This window comes from Triticum urartu, chromosome 5A (genome assembly GCF_056163025.1).
Source record: "Triticum urartu cultivar PI428250 chromosome 5A, HENAU_Tu73, whole genome shotgun sequence".
Lineage (NCBI taxonomy): Eukaryota > Viridiplantae > Streptophyta > Magnoliopsida > Poales > Poaceae > Triticum > Triticum urartu.
Window position 1 is genome coordinate 557,311,390 of NC_141877.1, and position 23,867 is coordinate 557,335,256.

The 23,867-nt window shown below is 48.6% G+C and overlaps 1 pseudogene; it reads left to right on the forward strand.

Annotated features, from left to right (window-relative positions):
- The first annotated feature begins 701 nt into the window (after positions 1-701).
- LOC147972840 (uncharacterized) lies at positions 702-1,854 on the forward strand (annotated as a pseudogene).
- Positions 1,855-23,867: the final 22,013 nt, after the last annotated feature.

Here is a 23,867-nt window from a genome sequence, read left to right on the forward strand (position 1 = left end):
AAAGTAGAGATGCATTTTTAATAGTTTTTATTTTCTATTTTTTAATGAGGCCCACTAGTGATAGCTTGTATTGAGGAGAAAAAATAAATGTAAATGCCTCAAATTACATTTTGTCATTAGGCATGGGCCTTTCCGGACACGAGGGTCGGTCAGATCGGCTTGGTCTGAACCCGAACGGATGCTGCTACGGCACACCGTCACCAGAGATCATGATGGCGCGAGAAAAGGCGCGTCGACCGATATCTCCCCAAAAGCGAGGGATCATGCACGCCACGGTATGGGAAAAGGGAGCAATTACCATCGCCTTTTCTGCCGTTTCCTTTGCTGTCGTCCATGGTCGTGCGGCCAAATCGCACCAACTTTATCCTGTCCCTCCTCCCGCCGCATGCGTCATCACGTAGACCGGCCGCCGTCGTCGCCTTGGGCGGGTTCTCTCCGGCGCCGAGAGACAATTTCGCCGTATCTTGGTCCGAATCCAAGCGGATGTTACGGGCTGTTTGATTTGAGACTAGCCTAAGAGCATCTCCAACAGCCGTGTCAAAAGACGCGCGCGTGGTAAATGCCTATTTAGCGCGTGCGGAAAATTTTCGCGTGCTTCAGCGAAGGCGGGAAACAAGCGCGTACGGTAAACCTCTGCGCGCGGGGAAGAAAGTTGGCGGTCGCACGGTAAATTTGTTGCACCGCTTTCGGCGCGCCTATAAATTGCGGTGTTCGTCACGCGGCTATCCATACTACCACGCGCGCTCTCCCCCGCTTCCTCGCCACTTCATTTGCTTCCTCGCCGCTTCAGCGCCCCGCCACCGACGCGCCGCCGGGCATCTTCGGGCTACCGCGGCGTCCACGAGCGCCCTTCCGGCGCGTACTACGCTGACCGGTCTAGCACGTCCGCCTCAGCCTCGGCACGTTCGAGACCGTGCATGAGGCCGCCCGCATACGACACGGCGCGTGACGCCTAGAGAGGCCTAGCTCGCAGCTAAACTTCCACGACGTCTACACGCGCGAGCAGGCGCATGCCGTTGCCCCTCCGCCTCGTCTTATAACAAACCAGGACCGTGAGGAACACCGTCAGCGGCGGCGCCGCTTCCTCATCGCCGAGGAGGACGAGCGAGCCATGGCGGAGTGGCGCTAGCGCCACCCGGAGGACGTCGCCAACGAGAACGCCTTTTTTTGGGGGGGGGGGGGGGGGGGGGGAGGACGGCAAGGCGTCGTGCGGAGCGGGCGGATAGATGTGGGCGGAAGGCACTGGCCATATCGCAGTGCGATCTCGTTAACGTCGATGGGAGGTCATTCTTCTCGTCAGACGATGATTGTTGGGATGACGTGTGGATCTCTACCTCGGACAACACCAGCAAGGGTGATGATGAGGACGACTCGGAGTAGGTTCTAGTTGCACCGTAGTTTTTATCTAGTTGCACTGTAGTTTTTATTGTTGCACCGTAGTTCTTTTATCTATCTATGCTATGAACTATGTAAAATATCTATGTACCGTTTTTATCTATGCTATGAATTATTTTGTCTATGTAAAATATCTATGCACCGTAGTCCAGAGTGTTTGTGCGAGAGCGCGCGCCTGCTGGAGCTACGCACACGCGCTAAATTTACCGCGGCTGCTGGAGCCAGCGCTCCCCGCCGTGCCAAAGCAGGCGATCGGCACGCTGCAAACTGATTTTTAGCGTGTCGCGCATTGGGTGGCTATTGGAGATGCTCTAAGGTTGCCACACCCACACCTAAGGTTAGGCAAGTTTGACCAATTTGGGTGGGTGTTTGGTTCAAGCCACATCTTAGGCAAGCCACACTAGGGTCCCACATCACATACACTCAAAAGTGTGGCAATTTTTCCTTAGGCTTGCCAACTTGTGGCTCTCATTTTGAACAACTAACCTTAGGCAAAAGTGGCAATATTGTATGGCAAAGTGTGGCATGGTTAGACCTAGAACCAAACTATACATGTCTACAAGATTACAATCAGGGTCACTCAGGTGACAACTCCCTTAGAGCAACTCCAACGCGCCGACCCAAACGGACAGCGGTTTTGTCCGTTTTTGTCTGTTTGGGTCGGCCGTGTTAGAAGGGATAGAGAGGGATTGTTGCGGAATATGATGGATGTATTATTGAGTCTTGAGGGTGAGTATATATTAAGTACAAGACTTGGAGGCCAAGACACCTCCTAAAGATAAGATGAAAATGAATCTATCTAATCCCGGGCAATATCTACTACCAAATATATCTCTAACATCCCCCCCCCCCGCGCGCAATCGTAGCGGTAGCGTTGCGAACAACAGGAGCGTCGCAGACGACCAGACTGGAGAGAATAGCAGCCAACGGGCTGACATCCCCCCGCAGTCGTAGTAGGAGCATTGCAGACGCGTTGACTATAAAGGAAGCCGACGAGTTGCTCAAGTGGATGATAACCCTTTGTGCCGATGTCGAGGTAGCCAAGAGCATAGGGTGGTGTAGCCGTAGTCGAGGTAGCCGTGCGAAGAACGCCATGGTCGATGTCGAGTCGGGGTAGCCAGTGTCGAGGGAATCGCCGTGGAGCTGCGGGCGCAAGGAGGCATCGAGTTAGTCATGGGTGCAGTGGTATCGAGGTAGTGGCAAGCCGGAAGGATGATGGTGTTGACGAGGCGTCGCAGCGGGTGTGCCAAACCCGAGGACACGTCGTAGACGAAGGCACGCGCCGGTGTTGCCAGCACCATGCATGCGTAGACAGACGAAAACGAAGTTGACGAAGCGCTGCTCTAGGCTTGCCAGGCCCGGGGACACGTCGTGGACGAAGTCATGCACCGGTGTTGCCAGTACCGGGCATGCGTAGACGAGGGACCTGCACGAGCTATATGCCATGTCGGAGAAGTCAAAGGGGCCAGCAAAGAAGAACTCGACGGCGATTGCGGCGTCCATCGGCGCGAGGCCGATGTCACCAACGGTGGTCGGAGTAGACGAAGTGGTCGGGGTAGATGACGGCAACGCTGGCGACGGGCTGGTGCTGGACGAAGATGAAGGGGGTGGATGGGCGGCGGCGGTGGCTATGGAGGTAGCGGCGACATCAGCCGAAGAAAGAGCGGTGGCGGCAGCGACTAGGTTAGTAGTATTTGTGGCAAAGCCACCGTTCATAATTTTTATACATATCACTCTTGATTCATTGCACATCCCGGTACACCGCCGGACGCATTCATATAGAGTCATATTTTCTTCTAAGTATCGAGTTGTAATTCTTGAGTTGTAAGTAAATAAAAGTGTGATGATCTTCATTATTAGAGCATTGTCCCATGTGAGGAAAGGATAATGGAGACTATGATTCCCTCACAAGTCGGCATGAGACTCTAGACAAAAAAAGGAGAAAAAAAAAGAGAGGCCAAAGAGCCCAAAATAAAAAATGAGAGAAAAGAGAGAAGGGGCAATGTTACTATGTTTTTTCCACACTTGTGCTTCAAAGTAGCACCATGATCTTCATGATAGAGAGTCTCTGATGTTGTCACTTTCATAAGTGGGAATTTTTCATTATAGAACTTGGCTTGTATATTCCAATGATGGGCTTCCTCAAATTTACCTAGGTCTTCATGAGCAAGCAAGTTGGATGCACACTCACTTAGTTTTCTTTTGAGCTTTCATAAACTTATAGCTCTAGTGCATCCGTTGCATGACAATCCCTACTCACTCACATTGATATCTATTGATGGGCATCTCCATAGCCCGTTGATACGCCTAGTTAATGTGAGACTATCTCCTTATTTTTTGTCTTCTCCACAACCATCATATTCTATTCCACCTATAGTGGCTCACGCTCATGTATTGCGTGAAAGTTGAGAATGTTTGAGAACACCAAAAGTATGAAACAATTGCTTAGCTTGTCAACGGGGTTGTGCATAATTTGAATATTTTGTGTGATGAAGATGGAGCATAGCCAGACTATATGATTTTGTAGGGATAAGCTTTCTTTGGCCATGTTATTTTGAGAAGACATAATTGCCTTGTTAGTATGCTTGAAGTATTATTGTTTTTATGTCAATACTAAATTTTTGTTTTGGATCTTATGGATTTGAACATTTATGCCACAATAAAGAAAATTATATGGATAAATATGTTAGGTAGCATTCCACATCAAAAAATCTGTTTTTATCATTTACCTACTCGAGGATGAGTAGGAATTAAGCTTGGGGATGCTTGATACGTCTCCAACGTATCTATAATTTTTGATTGTTCCATGCTATTATATTATCTGTTTTGGATGTTTTATATGCATTAATATGCTATTTTATATTATTTTTGGGACTAACCTATTAACCTAGAGCTCAGTGCCAGTTTCTGTTTTTTTCCTTGTTTTTTAGCTTTGCGGAGAAGGAATACCAAATGGAATCCAAACGGAATAAAACCTTTGTGGTGATTTTTCTTGGACTAGAAGACACCCAGGAGACTTGGAGTGCAAGTCAGAAGAGCCACGAGGCGGCCACAAGGGTGGAGGGCGCGCCCAGGGGGTAGGGTGAGGGAGTCCAGGATTAGGGGGTCCTCGGGTGTCCAGGCTATGTGATATGGGCCGTGAAGATACAAGGCAGAAGACCTTCCCCCGTGTCCGGGTAGGACTCTCTTATGCGTGGATGGCAAGATTGGTGTCCGGATATGTAATTTCCTTCCTCTACAAACCGACTCTGTACAACCCTAGGCCCCTCCAGTGTGTATATAAACCGGAGGGTTTAGTCCGTAGAGGCTATCGGAATTCATAGAGGCTAGACAGCTAGGGTTTAGCCATTACGATCTCGAGGTAGATCAACTCTTGTAACCCCTATACATATCAAATTCAATCAAGCAGGACATTGGGTTTTTGTGATGCCCTCGATTTGATCGTACACTAAGCATACACGCAAACGTGTACGATCAAGATCAGGGACTCATGGGAAGATATCACAACACAACTCTAAAAAATAAAATAAGTCACACAAGCATCATATTACAAGTCAGGGGCCTCGAGGGCTCGAATACAAGAGCTCGATCATAGATGAGTCAGCAGAAGCAACAATATCTGAGTATAGACATAAGTTAAACAAGTTGCCATAAGATGGCTAGCACAAACTGGGATACAAATCGAAAGAGGTGCAGGCCTCCTGCCTGGGATCCTCCTAAACTACTCCTGGTCGTCGGTGACGGCCTGCACGTAGTAGTAGGCACCTCCAGTGTAGTAGGAGTCATCGTCGACGGTGGCGTCTGGCTCCTGGGCTCCAACATCTGGTCGCAACAACCAGATATAGGAAGGGGAAAATGGGGGGAGTAAAGCAACCGTGAGTACTCATCCAAAGTACTCGCAAGCAAGGAGCTACACTACATATGCATTATTATCAATGAAAGGGGTAGTATATGTGGACTGAACTGCAGAATGCCAGAATAAGAGGGGGTAGCTAGTCCTATCGAAGACTACACTTCTGGCAGCCTCCATCTTGAAGCACTAGAAGAGAGTAGATGGTAAGTTAACCAAGTATCATCGCATAGCATAATCCTACCCGGCGATCTTCTCCTCGTCGCCCTGTGAGAGAGCGATCACCGGGTTGTATCTGGCACTTCGAAGGGTGTATTTTATTAAGTATCCGGTTCTAGTTGTCATAAGGTCAAGGTACAACTCCGGGTCGTCCTTTTATTGAGGGACACAGCTATTCGAATAGATAAACTTCCCTGCAGGGGTGCACCACATTTTCCAACACGCTCGATCCCCTTTGGCCGGACACACTTTCCTGGGTCATGCCCGGCCTTGGAAGATCAACACGTCGCAGCCCCACCTAGGCACGACAGAGAGGTCAGCATGCCGGTCTAAATCCTATGCACGCAAGGGTCTAGGCCCATCCCCCATTGCACACCTGCACGTTGCGAGGGCGGCCGGAAGCAAACCTAGCCTCCCTAATACAAGAGCAGACGTTCCAATCCAATCCAGCGCGCGCCGCTCAGTCGCTGACGTCAAGAAGGCTTCGGCTGATACCACAACGTCGAGTGCCCATAATTGTTCCCGCGTAGTTGGTTAGTGCGTATAGGCCAGTGGTCAGACTCACAAATACCAAGATCTCGTTAAGCGTGTTAATTGAATTAATCGTGGACGCCGACCAGGGCCAGGCCCACCTCTCTTCTAGGTGGTCTCAACCTGCCCTGTCGCTCTGCCACAAAGATGCACTCAAAGGGCCGTCGGGACAAACGTCCTTTCGGACCCAATCCGTGAATCACTATGTGTACTCTACGAGCCGACCCGACTTTAGTCACCACAGGTATCATATAATATGTATATAAGTATATACTCGTGATCACCTCCCGGGTGATCATGACCCGATAGTATAGCATGGCAGACGAACAAGAATGTAGGGCCACTTATGGAATACTAGCATCCTATACTAAGCATTTAGGATTGCAGGTAAAGGTAACAGCAGTAGTAGCAAAGACAGGCTATGCATCAGGATAGGATTAACGGAAAGCAGTAACATGCTACATGATACGTCTCCGTCGTATCTATAATTTTTGATTGTTCCATGCCAATATTCTACAACTTTCATATGGCATCTTTTTATACCATTTTTGAAACTGACATATTGATCCAGTGCCCAGTGCCAGTTCCTGTTTGTTGCATGTTTTTTGTTTCGCGGAATATCCATATCAAACAGAGTCCAAACGGGATAAAAACTGACGGAGATTTTTTTGGAATATATATGATTTTTTGGAAGAAAAATCCACGCGAGACGGTGCCCGAGGGAGGCACGAGGCAGGGGGGCACGCCCCACCCCCCCGGGCGCGCCCCTGGCCCTCATGGCCACTGCGTAAGGCGGTTGATGCCCTTCTTTCGCTGCAAGAAAGCTAATATCCGGATAGAGATCGTGTTAAAATTTCAGCCCAATCAAAGTTATAGATCTCCGGGAATATAAGAAACGGTGAAATGGCAGAATCTGAGAACGTAGAAATAGAGAGAGACAGAGAGACAGATCCAATCTCGGAGGGGCTCTCACCCCTCCCACGCCATGGATACCAAGGACCAGAGGGGAAACCCTTCTCCCATCTAGGGAGGAGGTCAAGGAAGAAGAAGAATGAGGGGGGGGGGGGCTCTCCCCCCTCGCTTCCGGTGGCACCGGAGTGCCACCGGGGGCCATCATCATCACCGCAATCTTCACCAACAACTTCACCGCCATCATCACCAACTTTCCCCCCTCTATGCAGCGGTGTAACCCCTCTCTTACCCGTTGTAATCTCTACTTAAACATGGTGCTCAATGCTATATATTATTTCCCAATGATGTATGGCTATCCTATGATGTTTTAGTAGATCCGTTTTGTCCTATGGGTTATTTGATGATCGTGATTGGTTTGAGTTGCATGTTTTAATATTGGTGCTGTCCTATGGTGATCTCCGTGTCGCGCAAGAGTGAGGGATTCCCGCTGTAGGGTTTGCAACATGTTCATGATTTGCTTATGGTGGGTGGCGTGAGTGATAGAAACACATACCCGAGTAAGTAGGTTGTTTGCGTATGCGATAAAGAGGACTTGATACTTTAATGCTATGGTTGGGTTTTACCTTAATGATCTTTAGTAGTTGCGGATGCTTGCTATAGTTCCAATCATAAGTGCATATGATCAAAGTAGAGAAAGTATGTTAGCTTATGCCTCTCCATCAAATAAAATTGCAATAATGATCACCGGTCTAGTTATCGATTGCCTAGGGACACATAACTTTCTCATAACAACAAGCTCTCTACTAAAAATAATTTAGTTGTGTCTTTATCTAAACAGCCCCTACTTTTTATTTCCGTGCTCTTTATTATCTTGCAAACCTATCCAACAACACCTATAAAGTACTTCTAGTTTCATACTTGTTCTAGGTAAAGCGAACGCCAAGCGTGCGTAGAGTTGTATCGGTGGTTGATAGAACTTGAGGGAATATTTGTTCTTCCTTTAGCTCCTCGTTGGGTTCGACACTCTTACTTATCGAAAATTGTTGCGATCCCCTATACTTGTGGGTTATCAAGACCTTTTTCTGGCACCGTTGCCGGGGAGCAATAGCGTGGTAAATATTCTTGTGTGTGCTTGTTTGCTTTATCACTAAGTAATTTTTATTTGCTGTTGTTAGTTGTTTTCTATCTTTAATTATGGGTAGGAAACGCAAAATACTAAAAAAATTAGTTGTACCTGCTGAACCAATGGTTGAAGAACCACTCAAAATCTATCACAGTCCTAAAGCTTATTACTTGGATCATCTTCGATCCCTTTGTGCTCGTGGTGAAACCCCAACTAGCTTAGTTAACGGCAAATCTTTAGATGAGCATGTTTGTTATGTGCGACACGGTATATCTGAAAAAGGGAAACTTCTACTGGGTCAAATTCATCGTTTGCAATGCTATGCTTGGAATTTATGTGAAATATATGATTTTACTTGTTGTTCTAAAAACCCTAAGAAACACCTTCCCTATGAATGTGAGTTTAGTGATAATGGAATCGTATCTTCGTATGCTAAAGGTGTTTATAGTTACTATGATGTTCAAAAATTGAATAGTTTGTTGCTTTTAAGGGTGCTTATGAAATTGCTTCTTTGATTGAAAAGTATGATGCTACTCTTTACAAATCTGAAAATTTTGCCATACTTAAATATTGCTATGATAATTATGCTTCTAATGCCTATGTTGAACCATATATTGATGAATACTCCGCTGTCCAAGAAGAAACTAATATTTTGCAGGAGTCTATGGAAGAAGAAATTGATGAAACTGTGAGCTCATTAGATGAAAAAGATGATGAGGAGAGCGAAGAACAAAAGGAGGAAGAGCGGATTAGCTACTCGTGCCCACCTTCTAATGAGAGTAACTCTTCAACTCATACATTGTTTAATTTCTCTTCGTGCTTACCGAAGGATGATTGCTATGATGATTGTTATGATCCTGTTGATTCTCTTGAAATATCCCTTTTTGATGATGCTTGCTATGCTTGTGGCCAAGATGCCAATATGAATTATGCTTATGGAGATGAACTTGCTATAGTGCCTTATGTTAAACATGAAATTGTTGCTATTGCACCCACGCATGATAGTCCTATTATCTTTTTGAACTCTCCAAACTACACTATATCGGAGAAGTTTGTGCTTATTAAGGATTATATTGATGGGTTGCCTTTTACTACTACACATGATGATTTTGATAGATATAATATGCATGTGCTTGCTGCTCCTACTTGCAATTATTATGAGAAAGGAACTATATCTCCACCTCTCTATGTTTCCAATACGATAAAATTGCAAGAAACTGTTTATACTATGCATTGGCCTTTACTATGTGTGCATGAATTGTTCTTTTATGACATGCCGATGCATAGGAAGAGAGTTATATTTCGTTGTTACATAATATATGTTACTTTGTGCTCACTACTAAATCACAAATCATTGTTAATTAAAATTGGCTTTGATATACCTTGGGATCCGGGCGGATCCATTACTTGAGCACTATATGCCTAGCTTAATGGCTTTAAAAAAAGTGCTGCCAGGGAGACAACCCGGAAGTTTTAGAGAGTCATTTATTTCTGTTGAGTGCTTTCATATAGTTTAAAAACAACAAAAATAAAGAGGGGAACCCAGAAAAGCGAAAGTGAGAGAGACAATCATTGTTGAAGTGGGAGCTAGCCTTGAATTTTGTCCATGCTCACGAAAACTTTGTGAATCTTGATTACAAAGAATTTTCAACAAAAATAATTATCCCCTTGTACAATTCCATTGTATCATAAAAATAATGTGCCAAGATTTGCCTTTAGGATGTTTTAGATGCTTGTTGGTTTGTATGGTGCAGGACAGAAACTTTGGCTGTAGCGCGCGATTTTACATTTTTTACTGGAACGTCAAATGGTTCTGGTTATTTTTGCACTGTCTTTCTATACAAATTTTTTATTTTTCCTAATTTTGGAAGAATTTTTTCAAGTATCATAAGTATGGTGAATGTTCAGATTTCTACAGACTGTTCTGTTTTTGGCAGATTCTGTTTTTGATGCATATTTTGCTTGTTTTGATGAAACTATCAATTTATATCAGTGGATTACGCCATAGAAAAGTCATATTACAGTAGATACAATGCAAAAACAAAATATGATTTGGTTTACAACAGTACTTAGAGTATTGATTTGCTTTATTATACTAACAGATCTTACCGAGTTTTCGGTTGAAGTTTTGTGTGGATGAAGTGTTCGATGATCGAGAAGGTCTCGATATGAGAAGAAGGAAGAGAGGCAAGAGCTCAAGCTTGGGGATGCCGAGGCACCCCAAGTAAATATTCAAGGAGACTCACGTGTCTAAGCTTGGGGATGCCCCGGAAGGCATCCCCTCTTTCTTCAACAAGTATCGGTATGTTTTTTGATTCGTTTCGTTCATGCGATATGTGCAATCTTGAAGCGTCTTTTGCATTTAGTTTTCATTTTTATTTTATGCACCATGCTGGTATGAGATAGTCCTTGGTTGATTTATAGAATGCTCTATTAACTTCACTTATATCTTTTGAGTATGGCTTTATAGAATGCTTCATGTGCTTCACTTATATCATTTGAAGTTTGGATTGCCTGTTTCTCTTTACATAGAAAACCACCATTTGTAGAATACTCTTTTGCTTCACTTATATTTGTTAGAGCGCGGGCATATCTTTTGTAGAAAGAATTAAACTCTCTTGCTTCACTTATATCTATTTAGACAGATGACAGGAATTGGTCATTCACATGGTTAGTCATAAAATCCTACATAAAACTTGTAGATCACTGAATATGATATGTTTCATTCCTTGCAATAGTTTTGCGATATAAAGATGGTGATAATAGAGTCATGCTAGTGGGTAGTTGTGGATTAGTTGAAATACTTGTGTTGAGATTTGTGATTCCCGTAGCATGCACGTATGGTGAACCGTTATGTAACGAAGTCGGAGCATGAGGTATTTATTGATTGTCTTCCTTATGAGTGGCGGTCGGGGACGAGCGATGGTCTTTTCCTACTAATCTATCCCCCTAGGGGCATGCGTAGTAGTACTTTGCTTCGAGGGCTGATAAACTTTTGCAATAAGTATGTGAGTTCTTTATGACTAATGTTGAGTCCATGGATTATACGCACTCTCACCCTTCCATCATTGCTAGCCTCTTTGGTACCGTGCATTGCCCTTTCTCACCTCGAGAGTTGGTGCAAACTTCGCCGGTGCATCCAAAACCCGTGATATGATACGCTCTGTCACACATAAGCCTCCTTATATCTTCCTCAAAACAGCCACCATACCTACCTATTATGGCATTTCCATAGCCATTCCGAGATATATTGCCATGCAACTTCCATCATCATCATATACATGACTTGAGCATTCATTGTCATATTGATTTGCATGATCGTAAGATAGCTAGCATGATGTTTTCATGGCTTGTCCGTTTTTTGATGTCATTGCTACACTAGATCATTGCACATCCCGGTACACCGCCGGAGGCATTCATATAGAGTCATATCTTTGTTCTAGTATCGAGTTGTAATATTGAGTTGTAAGTAAATAAAAGTGTGATGATCATCATTATTAGAGCATTACCCGCTAAAAAGAAAGAGAGGCCAAAGAAGCCTAAATAAAAAAGGGGGGCCAAAGAAGCCCGCCAAAAAAAGAGAGAAGAAGGGGGCAATGGTACTATCCTTTTACCACACTTGTGCTTCAAAGTAGCACCATGTTCTTCATATAGAGAGTCTCTTGAGTTATCACTTCCATATACTAGTGGGAATTTTCATTATAGAACTTGGCTTGTATATTCCAACGATGGGCTTCCTCAAATGCCCTAGGTCTTCATGAGCAAGCAAGTTGGATGCACACCCACTTAGTTTCAGTTTGAGCTTTCATATACTTATAGCTCTAGTGCATCCGTTGCATGGCAATCCCTAATCCTCACATTGACATCAATTGATGGGCATTTCCATAACCCGTTGATTAGCCGCGTCGATGTGAGACTTTCTCCCTTTTTGTCTTCTCCACACAACCTCCACCATCATATTCTATTCCACCTATAGTGCTACGTCCATGGCTCACGCTCATGTATTGCGTGAGGGTTGAAAAAGCTGAAGCGCGTTAAAAAGTATGAAACAGTTGCTTGGCTTGTCATCGAGGTTGTGCATGATTTGAATACTTTGTGTGGTGACGATGGAGCATAGCCAGACCATATGATTTTGTAGGGATAACTTTCTTTGGCCATGTTATTTTGAAAAGACATGATTGCTTTATTAGTAGGCTTGAAGTATTATTGTTTTTATGTCAAATTATAGACTATTGCTTTGAATCACTCGTATCTTAATATTCATGCCATGATTAGATATGTGATCAAGATTATGCTAGGTAGCATTCCACATCAAAAATTATATTTTTTATCATTTACCTACTCGAGGACGAGAAGGAATTAAGCTTGGGGATGCTGATACATCTCCGTCGTATCTATAATTTTTGATTGTTCCATGCCAGCAATATTCTACAACTTTCATATACTTTTGGCAACTTTTTATACTATTTTTGGGACTAACATATTGATCCAGTGCCCAGTGCTAGTTCCTGTTTGTTGCATGTTTTTTCTTTCGCAGAATATCCATATCAAACGGAGTCCAAACGGGATAAAAACTGATGGAGATTTTTTTTGGAATATATATGATTTTTGGGAAGAAAAATCCACGCGAGACGGTGCCCGAGGGAGGCACGAGGCAGGGGGCGCGCCCCACCCCCTGGGCGCGCCCCTGACCCTCGTGGCCACCCTGTAAGGTGGTTGATGCCCCTCTTTGGCCGCAAGAAAGCTAATATCCGGATAGAAATCGTGTTAAAATTTCAGCTCAATCGGAGTTACGGATCTCCGGGAATATAAGAAATGGTGAAATGGCATAATCTGGGAACGCAGAAACAAAGAGACAGATCCAATCTCGGAGGGGCTCTCGCCCCTCCCATGCCATGGAGACCAAGGACCAGAGGGGAAACCCTTCTCCCATCTAGGGAGGAGGTCAAGGAAGAAGAAGAAGGAGGGGGCTCTCTCCCCCTTGCTTCCGGTGGCACCGGAGTGCCACCGGGGGCCATCATCGTCACCGCAATCTTCACCAACAACTTCACCGCCATTATCACAAACTCTTCCCCCCTCTATGCAGCGGTGTAACCCCTCTCTTACCCGCTGTAATCTCTACTTAAACATGGTGCTCAACGCTATATATTATTTCCCAATGATGTATAGCTATCCTATGATGTTTGAGTAGATCCGTTTTGTCCTATGGGTTATTTGATGATCGTGATTGGCTTGAGTTGCATGTTTTATTATTGGTGCTGTCCTATGGCGCTCTCCGTGTCGCGCAAGCGTGAGGGATTCTCGCTGTAGGGTTTGCAATATGTTCATGATTTGCTTATGGTGGGTGGCGTGAGTGATAGAAAGACATACCCGAGTAAGTAGGTTGTTTGAGTATGGGATAAAGAGGACTTAATACTTTAATGCTATGGTTGGGTTTTACCTTAATGATCTTTAGTAGTAGCGAATGATTGCTAGAGTTCCAATCATAAGTGCATATGATCCAAGTAGAGAAAGTATGTTAGCTTATGCCTCTCCCTCAAATAAAATTGCAATAATGATCACCGGTCTAGTTATCAATTGCCTAGGGAAAAATAACTTTCTCATAACAACAAGCTCTCTACTAAAACTAATTTAGTTGTATCTTTATCTAAACAGCCCCTACTTTTTATTTGCATGCTCTTTATTATCTTACAAACCTATCCAACAACACCTACAAAGTACTTCTAGTTTCATACTTGTTCTAGGTAAAGCGAACGTCAAGCGTGCGTAGAGTTGTATCGGTGGTTGATAGAACTTGAGGGAATATTTGTTCTGCCTTTAGCTTCTCGTTGGGTTCGACACTCTTACTTATCGAAAACTGTTGCGATCCCCTATACTCGTGGGTTATCACTACACTACTCTAATGCAAGCAGTTGAGAGAAGAATAGACGATATCTGGTGATCAAGGGGGGGGGGCTTGCCTGGTTGCTCTGATAAGAAGGAGGGGTCGTCATCAACGTAGTCGATCAAGGCACCAGCAGCGGTGTCAGTGTCGGAGTAATTGGACACAGATGCCCTGAAGACGGCGAGACAATAAATCAAGACATCGGGGCTAGCAAAGCCCCTCAGTCCGACTATCCGGTGGCTGCTGGCTGCTGACTGCTCCCCCAGGCCGGCTGCTGGCTGCCGGCTGTGGGCTGCTGACTGCTGACTGCCCGGCTGCCCCTGCTGGCTGCTGGCTGCCGACTGCTCCATCAGGCCGGCTGCTGACTGCCGACTACCCGGCCACCACGGCCGTCTACTGACTGTCGACTGCCCGGCCATCCCGATCGGCTGCTGGCTGCCGACTGCTCCAACCAGCCAACTGCCCGAAGTCAACTGCAGCCTGACACGACCCCGACGTGACGATCATACTGCAACGTCATCTACAGTGTACCGTGTCCCCTGGGTACTGATTTATAAAGTACCCCAGGAGACAAGCATGACATGCACCATGCCACTAGTTATGCCTACATAGCTTGGCTTGTAAGCTACCCAAAGTAGCTTACAACCAAAGCCACTACCACCCATGCCACTAGCTAGCTTACACATTAATCAAGCTACACACTATATATAGCAACCATCCATCCATCCACCACATACTCTCATGAGCACTCACGTAGGAGCACACCCATCCATTCGGCCACATGCCATGGGCATAGCCGGCCACTAGCATACCACATACATACATTTATGAAACCAGATGCCCGTGGCACTGCTTTCAGATACAGCTCCAGGAGCACTCTATACCAGATATACTCAGACATGCAGGAGTAGGGGTGTTATCTCTCTAGAGAGCCCCGAACCTGGGATAAACTAGCGCGTGCTACTCGCATACCCGTCCCTGAATATTCCGGCAGCAGTCTTGCCCTCACACGAAGCCACCTTGTGGCATATGTCATCTTGCACCCCCTCGTGAGAATATCACGACATTTGGCGCCCACCGTGGGGCGGTACTATGCTACCGCGCTGCTGCTGGTTTCGCAGTCCGGGCGGGACCATCTTCGCCATCACCGCCGCGGCGTCGCACCATCTCTCCGGTAGCGCTCGGGGGCTCGACTTCGACCCTCTCCCGGAGTGGCCGCGCGGGATGGCGCGTCCTCGCCGTCGGCCTCGCCGCCTTCGTCATCACCATAGTTGCGACGCCGGCCGCCCGTCCGCGCGCGCGCCGCGCGCGGGGCCTCCTTTCGGTCGGCCAAGTCCATCCACGCGCCGCTCACGCCTGCTCTTACACCTTGCTCCGGCCGGAGCGCGCGTTTGCTCCTTCACATACCATCTTTGCAAGCTAGCTAGATGCAAGTCAACAATGATCAAACCATTAGCCATACACGCTGTCCAGCAAATCAAATCATAGCCATACACTATACGCGTCCTAGACGCAAGCTAGTCAACGGCCAAACACATCCTAGATAATGACCATGGATCGGTCAGACGATGGCCGGACGCTGCGTGTACTCTGGCTTCATGCCCGTCGTGACTCGAGCCTCCTACTCCACTGCGTGCGCGCGCTCTCTTGCCGGCCGCCCTCTGCGCGTCCGCTGCTATCTGCGCCACCGCCAACTACTACTGCTACCTACTGCTGCGACCACTGCTGCCGCTCTCACCCCCAGGCAGACAGCCCGGCTTCCCAAGCGGGCATGCCCTCATGCTCGTGCCCCTCCTGCTCTGCTTCGGCCACTCCGCCTCGTGCACCGACTCGCCCCTGTCTGCAGTCGCGTCGCCTCCGGTTCGGCAGTTCCTCGTCGTCGCGCCTGTCCGACTTGCCGCGCTGGGTCCTCCGCTCCGGCTGGCCTGCCCCCTCGCGCGCCGGCGGGCCCTTCCCGCGGCCGGCTCCATGTATCCCCGGCCGGACCCGGCCTCCCGCGCCTCGGCCGTCTCCCTGCGCCCGCAGATGCCCGGCCGCGCCTGGCCGCTTTCACGTTGCACGCGCGTCGTGCTCACCTCTGCGCCCGCTCGCCGGCCTCGGGCCGGGTCCTCGGCGCCACGTCCCCCGCCCGGCGGCCGCGTGCCCCGCGCCGGCCGGCTTTGCCCACCTCCACCAACCGGCGCCGGCTGCCGCCCGTCGCTGCTCTCACTGCTGGGCCTCGCGCGCCGCTCCGCCTGGCCGCGTCGCCCTCACCAGGCCGGCTCCCCCAATGCCGGGTCCTCCCAGCCTTGCCTCCTGGCCGGGTCGCCGCCTCTCCGCCTCCCGCTGGCCCCGTCCGACTCTGCCCGAGGCCGCCTGCGCCTCCGTGCGCCGTGCCGGCTCCGTTGCCGCGCCTCTGGCCGGTCAGGTCGCGCGCCTCCGCTGCCGGCTCTCGGGTCGAGCGCCGTGGCCAGTTGTGCCCCTTGCGCACCCGCCGGGTTCCCGCATCCGGCTCCCCTGGGCCGGTTGGAGAAGAAAAAAAAGGGGGGCCGGCTGCCCGCATGGGGCCGGCCAGAAAAGTATCCGGGTGCTGAGAAAAAAAAGAGACAGAGATAGAGGTCCGGCTGCCCACCTGGAGTCCGACAGAAAAAGAAACAAGAAGAAGAGAGAAAAAAAGAGAGGCCATCTGCCCGCTGTGGCCGACTGCTCGTGCAAAGGAAAAGAGGTCCGACTGACTAAGTCAACAGCCGGCCGCAAGAAAAAAAATGATGAATGAAGTGATATGCCGGCTGGAAAAAAAGCAAAAGTCCGACTACCTCGCTGGATGAAAAAGAAATGTGCGCCCGGCTATCCATAATCGGACAAAGAGAAGAAGAAAAAAGCACAAACTTTAAAAAAAAAGACAAATTAGTTGTCGGGAGATCCGGCCCGCTACACCCAGCGGGTGCGCTGACGTGCCACCGCGAGAAAGAAGACAAAGTAGTTGCCGGGAGAGCCGGCTCGACTGCTCAGCAGTCGGACCGAATCTCGAGGACTACACCCAGCGAGTGCGCTGCCGCGCCCCCGCGAAGAAGAAGACAAAGTAGTCACCGGAAGATCCGGCCCGACTGCTCAGCAGTCGTCCCGAATCTCGGAGGCTACACCCAGCGGGTGCGCTGACGTGCCCCCGCAAAGATTGCAGACAAAAGAAGAGTTTTGTCCGGCTTCCAGCAGCCGGCAGAAGAGAACAAGAAGAAAAAAGGTGATGCAAGACGCCTCGTCGCCTGGCCGGTCGAGCCTGACCGGCCGGGACCCCCCTTCGAGCACCCGGGGGCTCGAAGACTACATCCAGCGGGTGCACCGGCGCACTCCGCGAGCGCCGAGCCGCGCCGGCTGTCTTCGGAAAACTCCGCCTCGGCTACGCGAAAACCAATGTGAGCTCCTCACCCGCATATTTTTTGCACCACGCAAGCACGGATAACCCCGAGCGAAGCTCGGGGCCTGTCTTCGTGTTTTATTACAGTAGCATCACTGTTCGCCCCGGCACCAACCAGAGTTGGCTCGGGGGCTGGCCGTTTGGCCTGAGACGTTAGTTCCCGCAAACGGCTTAGTAGCATGCGCGGTACCAAAGGCCCACTCTTAGTCATAGACCGCAGAGCGGTTGTTCGACTAGCAAAAGAGTGATCGCTGGAGGCCACCCACGCGAAAAACGTCCGGGAAGAAAAACGGTTCGAGCGACCCAGCCATTTCCTTTACAAGTATCTGCTCGGTCGAATCTGCTCCCAGACTCTGAGTACTGTACACTCCACTTCACGGACCACTCTCAGCCACAGACCGCAGAGCGGTTGTCTGGCTAGCGAGAGCACAAGCCAAAAAACGGAGGGAACACGAAAAAGATTAAGGGGGCTCGGACGAAACCGAGCCGGCACCCTCCGCATAAAACTTGCAATGCTAAAAGCAAACATTTGATATATCTGCGTGGATTAACTTTGTCTTTTTCATGATCATTTCCATGAACACTCGCCAAAAAACCTCCGCCCAACTTTGCCAAGTTGCCCGGAGGCTTGGGGGCTACTGTCGGAGTAATTGGACACAGATACCCCGAAGACGGTGAGATAATAAATTAAAACATCGGGGCTAGCAAAGCCCCTCAGTCCGACTACCCGGCCGGCTGCTGGCTGCTGACTGCTCCCCCAGGCCGGCTGCTGGCTGGCGGCTGCGGGCTGCTGACTGCCCGGCCGCCCCTGCTGGCTGCCGACTGCTCCACCAGGCCGGCTGCTGGCTACCGACTGCCCAGCCACCCCGACCGGCTGCTGACTGCCAACTGCCCAGCCATCCAGGCCGGCTGCTGGCTGCCGACTGCTCCAACCAGTCAACTGCCCGAAGTCAACTGCAGCCTGACGCGACCCCGACGTGACAACCATACTGCGACATCATCTACAGTGTACCGTGTCCCCTGGGTACTGATTTATAAAGTACCCCAGGGGACAAGCATGACATGCACCATGCCACTAGCTATGCCTACATAGCTTGGCTTGTAAGCTATCCAAGGTAGCTTACAACCAAAGCCACTACCACCCATGCCACTAGCTAGCTTACACATTAAGCTAGCTACACACTATATATAGCAACCATCCATCCATCCACCACACACTCTCATGGGCACTCACGTAGGAGCACACCCATCCATTTGGCCACATGCCATGGGCATAGCCGGCCACTAGCATAACATACATGCATTTATGAAATCAGATGCCCATGGCACTGCTTTCAGATACAGCTCTAAGAGCACTCTGTACCAGATATACCAGATATACTCAGACATGCAGGAGTAGGGGTGTTATCTCTCCGGAGAGCCCCGAACTTGGGTAAACTAGCGCGTGCTACTCGCATACCCATCCCTGGATATTCCGGCAGCAGTCTTGCCCTCACACGAAGCCACCTTGTGGCATATGTCGTCTTGCACCCCCCCCGTGAGAATACCACGACAGTCAGCCCCGTAGTCTACCAGAGAGAAGAGGGGAAAGAAAAAATGAATACAATGCAAACAGATGCATATCAATGCATGACAAGACAAGTAACGGTGCCAGGTGTGCCCTAACGCAGTAGGAGGTGATACCGGCGAAGGGGGAAACATCCGGGAAAGTATTCCCGGTGTTTCGCGTTTTTGGATAGATGAACCGGAGGGGGAAAGTTGCGTGTTTGCTATGCTAGGGATGTGTGGCAGACGAACGGTCTACGTATTCGGATTCGTTGGATTTTTCTGAGCAACTTTCATGTAGAAAACATTTTCATCCGAGCTACGGTTATTTTTCTATGATTTTTCAAAGTTTTAAACATTTACTGAAATTTCTGGAATTTATATTAATTGGAATTAAAATAGCAAAAACACCAATTGCACCCGGCGTAGTGCACCCAGGGCTGACTAGTGTGTCCAGGGGGTCCTAGTTGACCAGTCAATGTTTGACTGGTCAACAGGGGTGGGCCCCCTGTCATTGACTGTTTAGTCTAGTCTAACAGTTTAGTTAAGTAAACTAGGTGATTAGGCTAATTAAGTTTAATTAACCATTTAACTAATTAATTATTTTTAATAATATATATATTTATTGTTTTTAAAACTTCTATTTTTTAAGAGGGGCGTGGGGCCCTGTCGTCATTGGCCCAAAGGCCAAGCGGGCGGGCGGTTACGTGATATCGGGCGAGGACAAATCCAGGCAGCTGTTACGCGTGGCGAGGCACTGCAGGCCCGGGGCAACGACGGCGAGCGCCAACGTCGGGCGGTGCCTAGCAGCGGCAGCCCGGAGCGCCAGCAGCAGGCAACATCACGGGTGGAGCGGCGAGGGACGGCTACTGCGCAGACGGGTGGCGGGACGACAACGGCGTGGCTCGGCAGGTGCGGTCAGGCGCCGGCGGAGTAGCAAGGCAGCGGCAGCGGGGCGCATCGGCGGCGGGAGATGTAGCAGCCGCAGCATGGTGAGTTGGGGCGTGACGTGTGGTGCGGGGAGGGCGCAACGGCGAGGCAGGCGTGGCAAAGGGGCAGTGGCCATGGGCGACAGCGGCGGTTGGCCAGGTTGAGGCCTCGCGCGCGAGCGCTGGAAAGCGCGGGCAGCGGCAGGGGAAGAAGGCAGCGGGCGGCCGACGCGAGCGAGCAGCACGACGGGGAGCTCCAGCAGGTGGAGGGCGCGGTCGGGCGAAGCCGCCGCGGCCGGGCACGCGAGCGAGCAGGGGACGACGCTGCAGGCGGGTAGCAGGGCGGGGGGAGTAGGGTGCGGCCCTAGGTGGCCATAGTTACGGGCGTGCGCACGGATGCATTCGAACGAGTAGCGAGTGTCGCGTCCATCAAGGCTAGTGAGAGGCACCGGGAACGACCGGAGCGGCGTCGGCGATGAGCTAAAGCGGAGCTAGGAGGCACGGGGAGGCACGCGCTCGTGCTTGCTGGGCTCCTATGAGCACCAGGAGCTCGATGTCATGCTCAGGCGAGCACGACAAGGGCCATGGCCACGACGGCGAGGTGATCCGCGGCGACAAGCTCACAGCAACGACGACGAGGTAGCTACGGTGCGCGAGGGGGTTAACGGGGATGAGCAGAAGACGTAGAAGCTCACCGAGCGGCACGCCGATGGCCCTTGGTAGTTTAGGAGCAGCATGAGTCGATGGACAGCCTTAATCTGAGGCTACGGTGATGCAGAGCTCGGGCTCGAGGTCGGGGAGGCTGCAGCGGGGTCCGGCGGAGCTTCACGACATGACGGTGAAGCAAGGTGGTGGCTGTGGTCGCGATGGCGACAAGGAACGGCGGTGAGCGTGCTCGGGTCAAAGGGGATCTGAGGAGGGAGAAGCGCGGGCGCGCGAGAGAGGAGGGGGTCAAGCTAGGGTTAGCGGGAGGGTCGACGACGACCTTGTAGACGGCGAGGAGAGGCCGAATGGCTGCCGCGTGGCCATTCGCGGCCACGGACGCACGCCTGTCGACCACCGCGTGCGGTGAGCAGTAGGAGGTAGGGAAAGGCCCCCCCTAGTGGGCTGGGCTGGCTACTATGCACTGAAAGCCCAAGTGTACAATAGGCCTTTGCCCCTTTTCTTTTTTTTTCCTTTTTGCTTTATTTTCTGTTTTGTAAATTATTTAGCCACCATCGAGTTTTGTAAAAATATGTGACTTAGCTTAGTAATTATAGTGTAATATTTACCACTGCTAGAAAATGGTTTGGAGCCAAAATGATTTCATTCAAATTTTTTTATAAATGATTTTTCATTTTAAATTTGAATTGGAATTTGAAATGAGCTATGATCCAAATTATGATCAAGCACTGATACTCATGATGACTAGGCATTATCAGAGGGTGATCACTGTAGTGTGATACTGGGGATGTTAAGTTTTACCTCCATTAAGAGGGCCCGAACCTGGGTAAACATCATGTTGCCCCTGTCCCTTGTTACCTTCGATCCTTAGACGCATAGTTCGGCACCCCCTACTTGAGATCGGCCGGTTTTGACACCGACATTGGTGCTTTCATTGAGAGTTCCGTTGTGCTGTCGGCAGGAGGATCGATGGCTCGCCTTGTCATCAATGACAATGTCACTTCTGGAAGGACCCTAGCTCCAGGTCAGGCCCTCCAGCTCGGCGGTTTTACCATGGGCACTCGCCCGACTGTTAAGCCAACGGTGGCCCCCACAATCGCCAAACATCGTCTCTACATCAGCCTCGAACACCCTGAAAAGATGGATCCGACAGATATCTCGTCTTTGAACGAGCTGCTAGATCGCATCGCCGCCCTGGGGGTTGATGCGGCTTGAAGCTACATCGGTATTTCCCCAAAGAGGAAGGGATGATGCAGCACACCGGCGGTAGGTATTTCCCTCAGTGATGAGACCAAGGTTATCGAACTAGTAGGAGAACCAATCAACACAACATAAACAACCCCTGCACACAAATAACAAATACTCGCAACCCCATGTGTAAAAGGGGTTGTCAATCCCTTTTGGGTAGAGGCGCCCCAAGATAGGCAAACAGACGTGAAAGATATTGTAATAGATTGATAGATCGAACGCCAAATAAAATAAATAAGAATAAATTGCAGCAAGGTATTTTTGTATTTTTGGATTTAATAGATCCGAAAATGAAAGGCAAATAAAATAGATCGCAAAGGCAAATAATATGAGAAAGAGACCTGGGGGCTGTAGGTTTCACTAGTGGCTTCTCTCGAGAAACATAGCAAACGATGGGTAAATAAATTACTATTGGGGAATTGATAGAAATTCAAATAATCATGACGATATCCAGGCAATGTACATTACATAGGCATCACGTCCAAGATTAGTAGACCGACTCCTGCCTGCATCTACTACTATTACTCCACACGTCGACCGCTATCCATCATTCATCTAGTGTATTAAGTTCATGGGGAAACGGAGTAATGCAATAAGAATGATGACATGATGTAGACAAGATCTATCTATGTAGAGATAGACCCCATCGTTTTATCCTTAGTAGCTGATACGTCCATTTTGCATCATGCTTTTATATCGATATCTATTGCATTATGGGCTGTTATTACACATAATGTCACAATACTTATGCCTATTCTCTCTTATTTTACAAGGTTTACATAAAGAGGGAGATACCAAAGTGATCCAGGAGTGGATCACTGGACAGCGGTCAAGAACATCCTGAAATACCTGAAAAGGACTAAGGATATGTTTCTCATTTATGGAGGTGACAAAGAGCTCATCGTAAATGGTTACGTTGATGCAAGCTTTGACACTGATCCGGACGATTCTAAATCGCAAACCGGATACATGTTTACATTAAACGGTGGAGCTATCAGTTGGTCCAGTTCTAAACAAAGCGTCGTGGCGGGATCTACGTGTGAAGCGGAATACATAGCTGCTTCGGAAGCAGCAAATGAAGGAGTCTGGATGAAGGAGTTCATATCCGATCTAGCTGTCATACCTAGTGCATCGGGTCCAATGAAAATCTTTTGTGACAATACTGGTGCAATTGCCTTGGCATATGAATCCAGATTTCACAAGAGAACAAAGCACATCAAGAGACGCTTCAATTCCATCCGGGATCTAGTCCAGGTGGGAGACATAGAGATTTGCAAGATACATACGGATCTGAATGTAGCAGACCCGTTGACTAAGCCTCTTCCACGAGCAAAACATGATCAGCACCAAGGCTCCATGGCTGTTAGAATCATTACTGTGTAATCTAGATTATTGACTCTAGTGCAAGTGGGGGACTGAAGGAAATATGCCCTAGAGGCAATAATAAAGTTATTATTTATTTCCTTATATCATGATAAATGTTTATTATTCATGCTAGAATTGTATTAACCGGAAACATAATACATGTGTGAATATATAGACAAACAGAGTGTCACTAGTATGCCTCTACTTGACTAGCTCGTTAATCAAAGATGGTTATGTTTCCTAACCATGGACAAAGAGTTGTTATTTGATTAACGGGATCACATCATTAGGTGAATGATCTGATTGACATGACCCATTCCATTAGCTTAGCACCCGATCATTTAGTATGTTGCTATTGCTTTCTTCATGACTTATGCATGTTCCTATGACTATGAGATTATGCAACTCCCGTTTGCCGGAGGAACACTTTGTGTGCTACCAAACGTCACAACGTAAATGGGTGATTATAAAGGTGCTCTACAGGTGTCTCCAAAGGTACATGTTGGGTTGGCGTATTTCGAGATTAGGATTTGTCACTCCGAACGCCGGAGAGGTATCTCTGGGCCCTCTCGGTAATGCACATCACATAAGCCTTGCAAGCATTACAACTAATGAGTTAGTTGCAAGATGATGTATTACGAAACGAGTAAAGAGACTTTCCGATAACGAGATTGAACTAGGTATTGAGATACCGACGATCGAATCTCGGGTAAGTAACATACCGATGACAAAGGGAACAACGTATGTTGTTATGCGGTCTGATCGATAAAGATCTTCGTAGAATATGTGGGAGCCAATATGAGCATCCA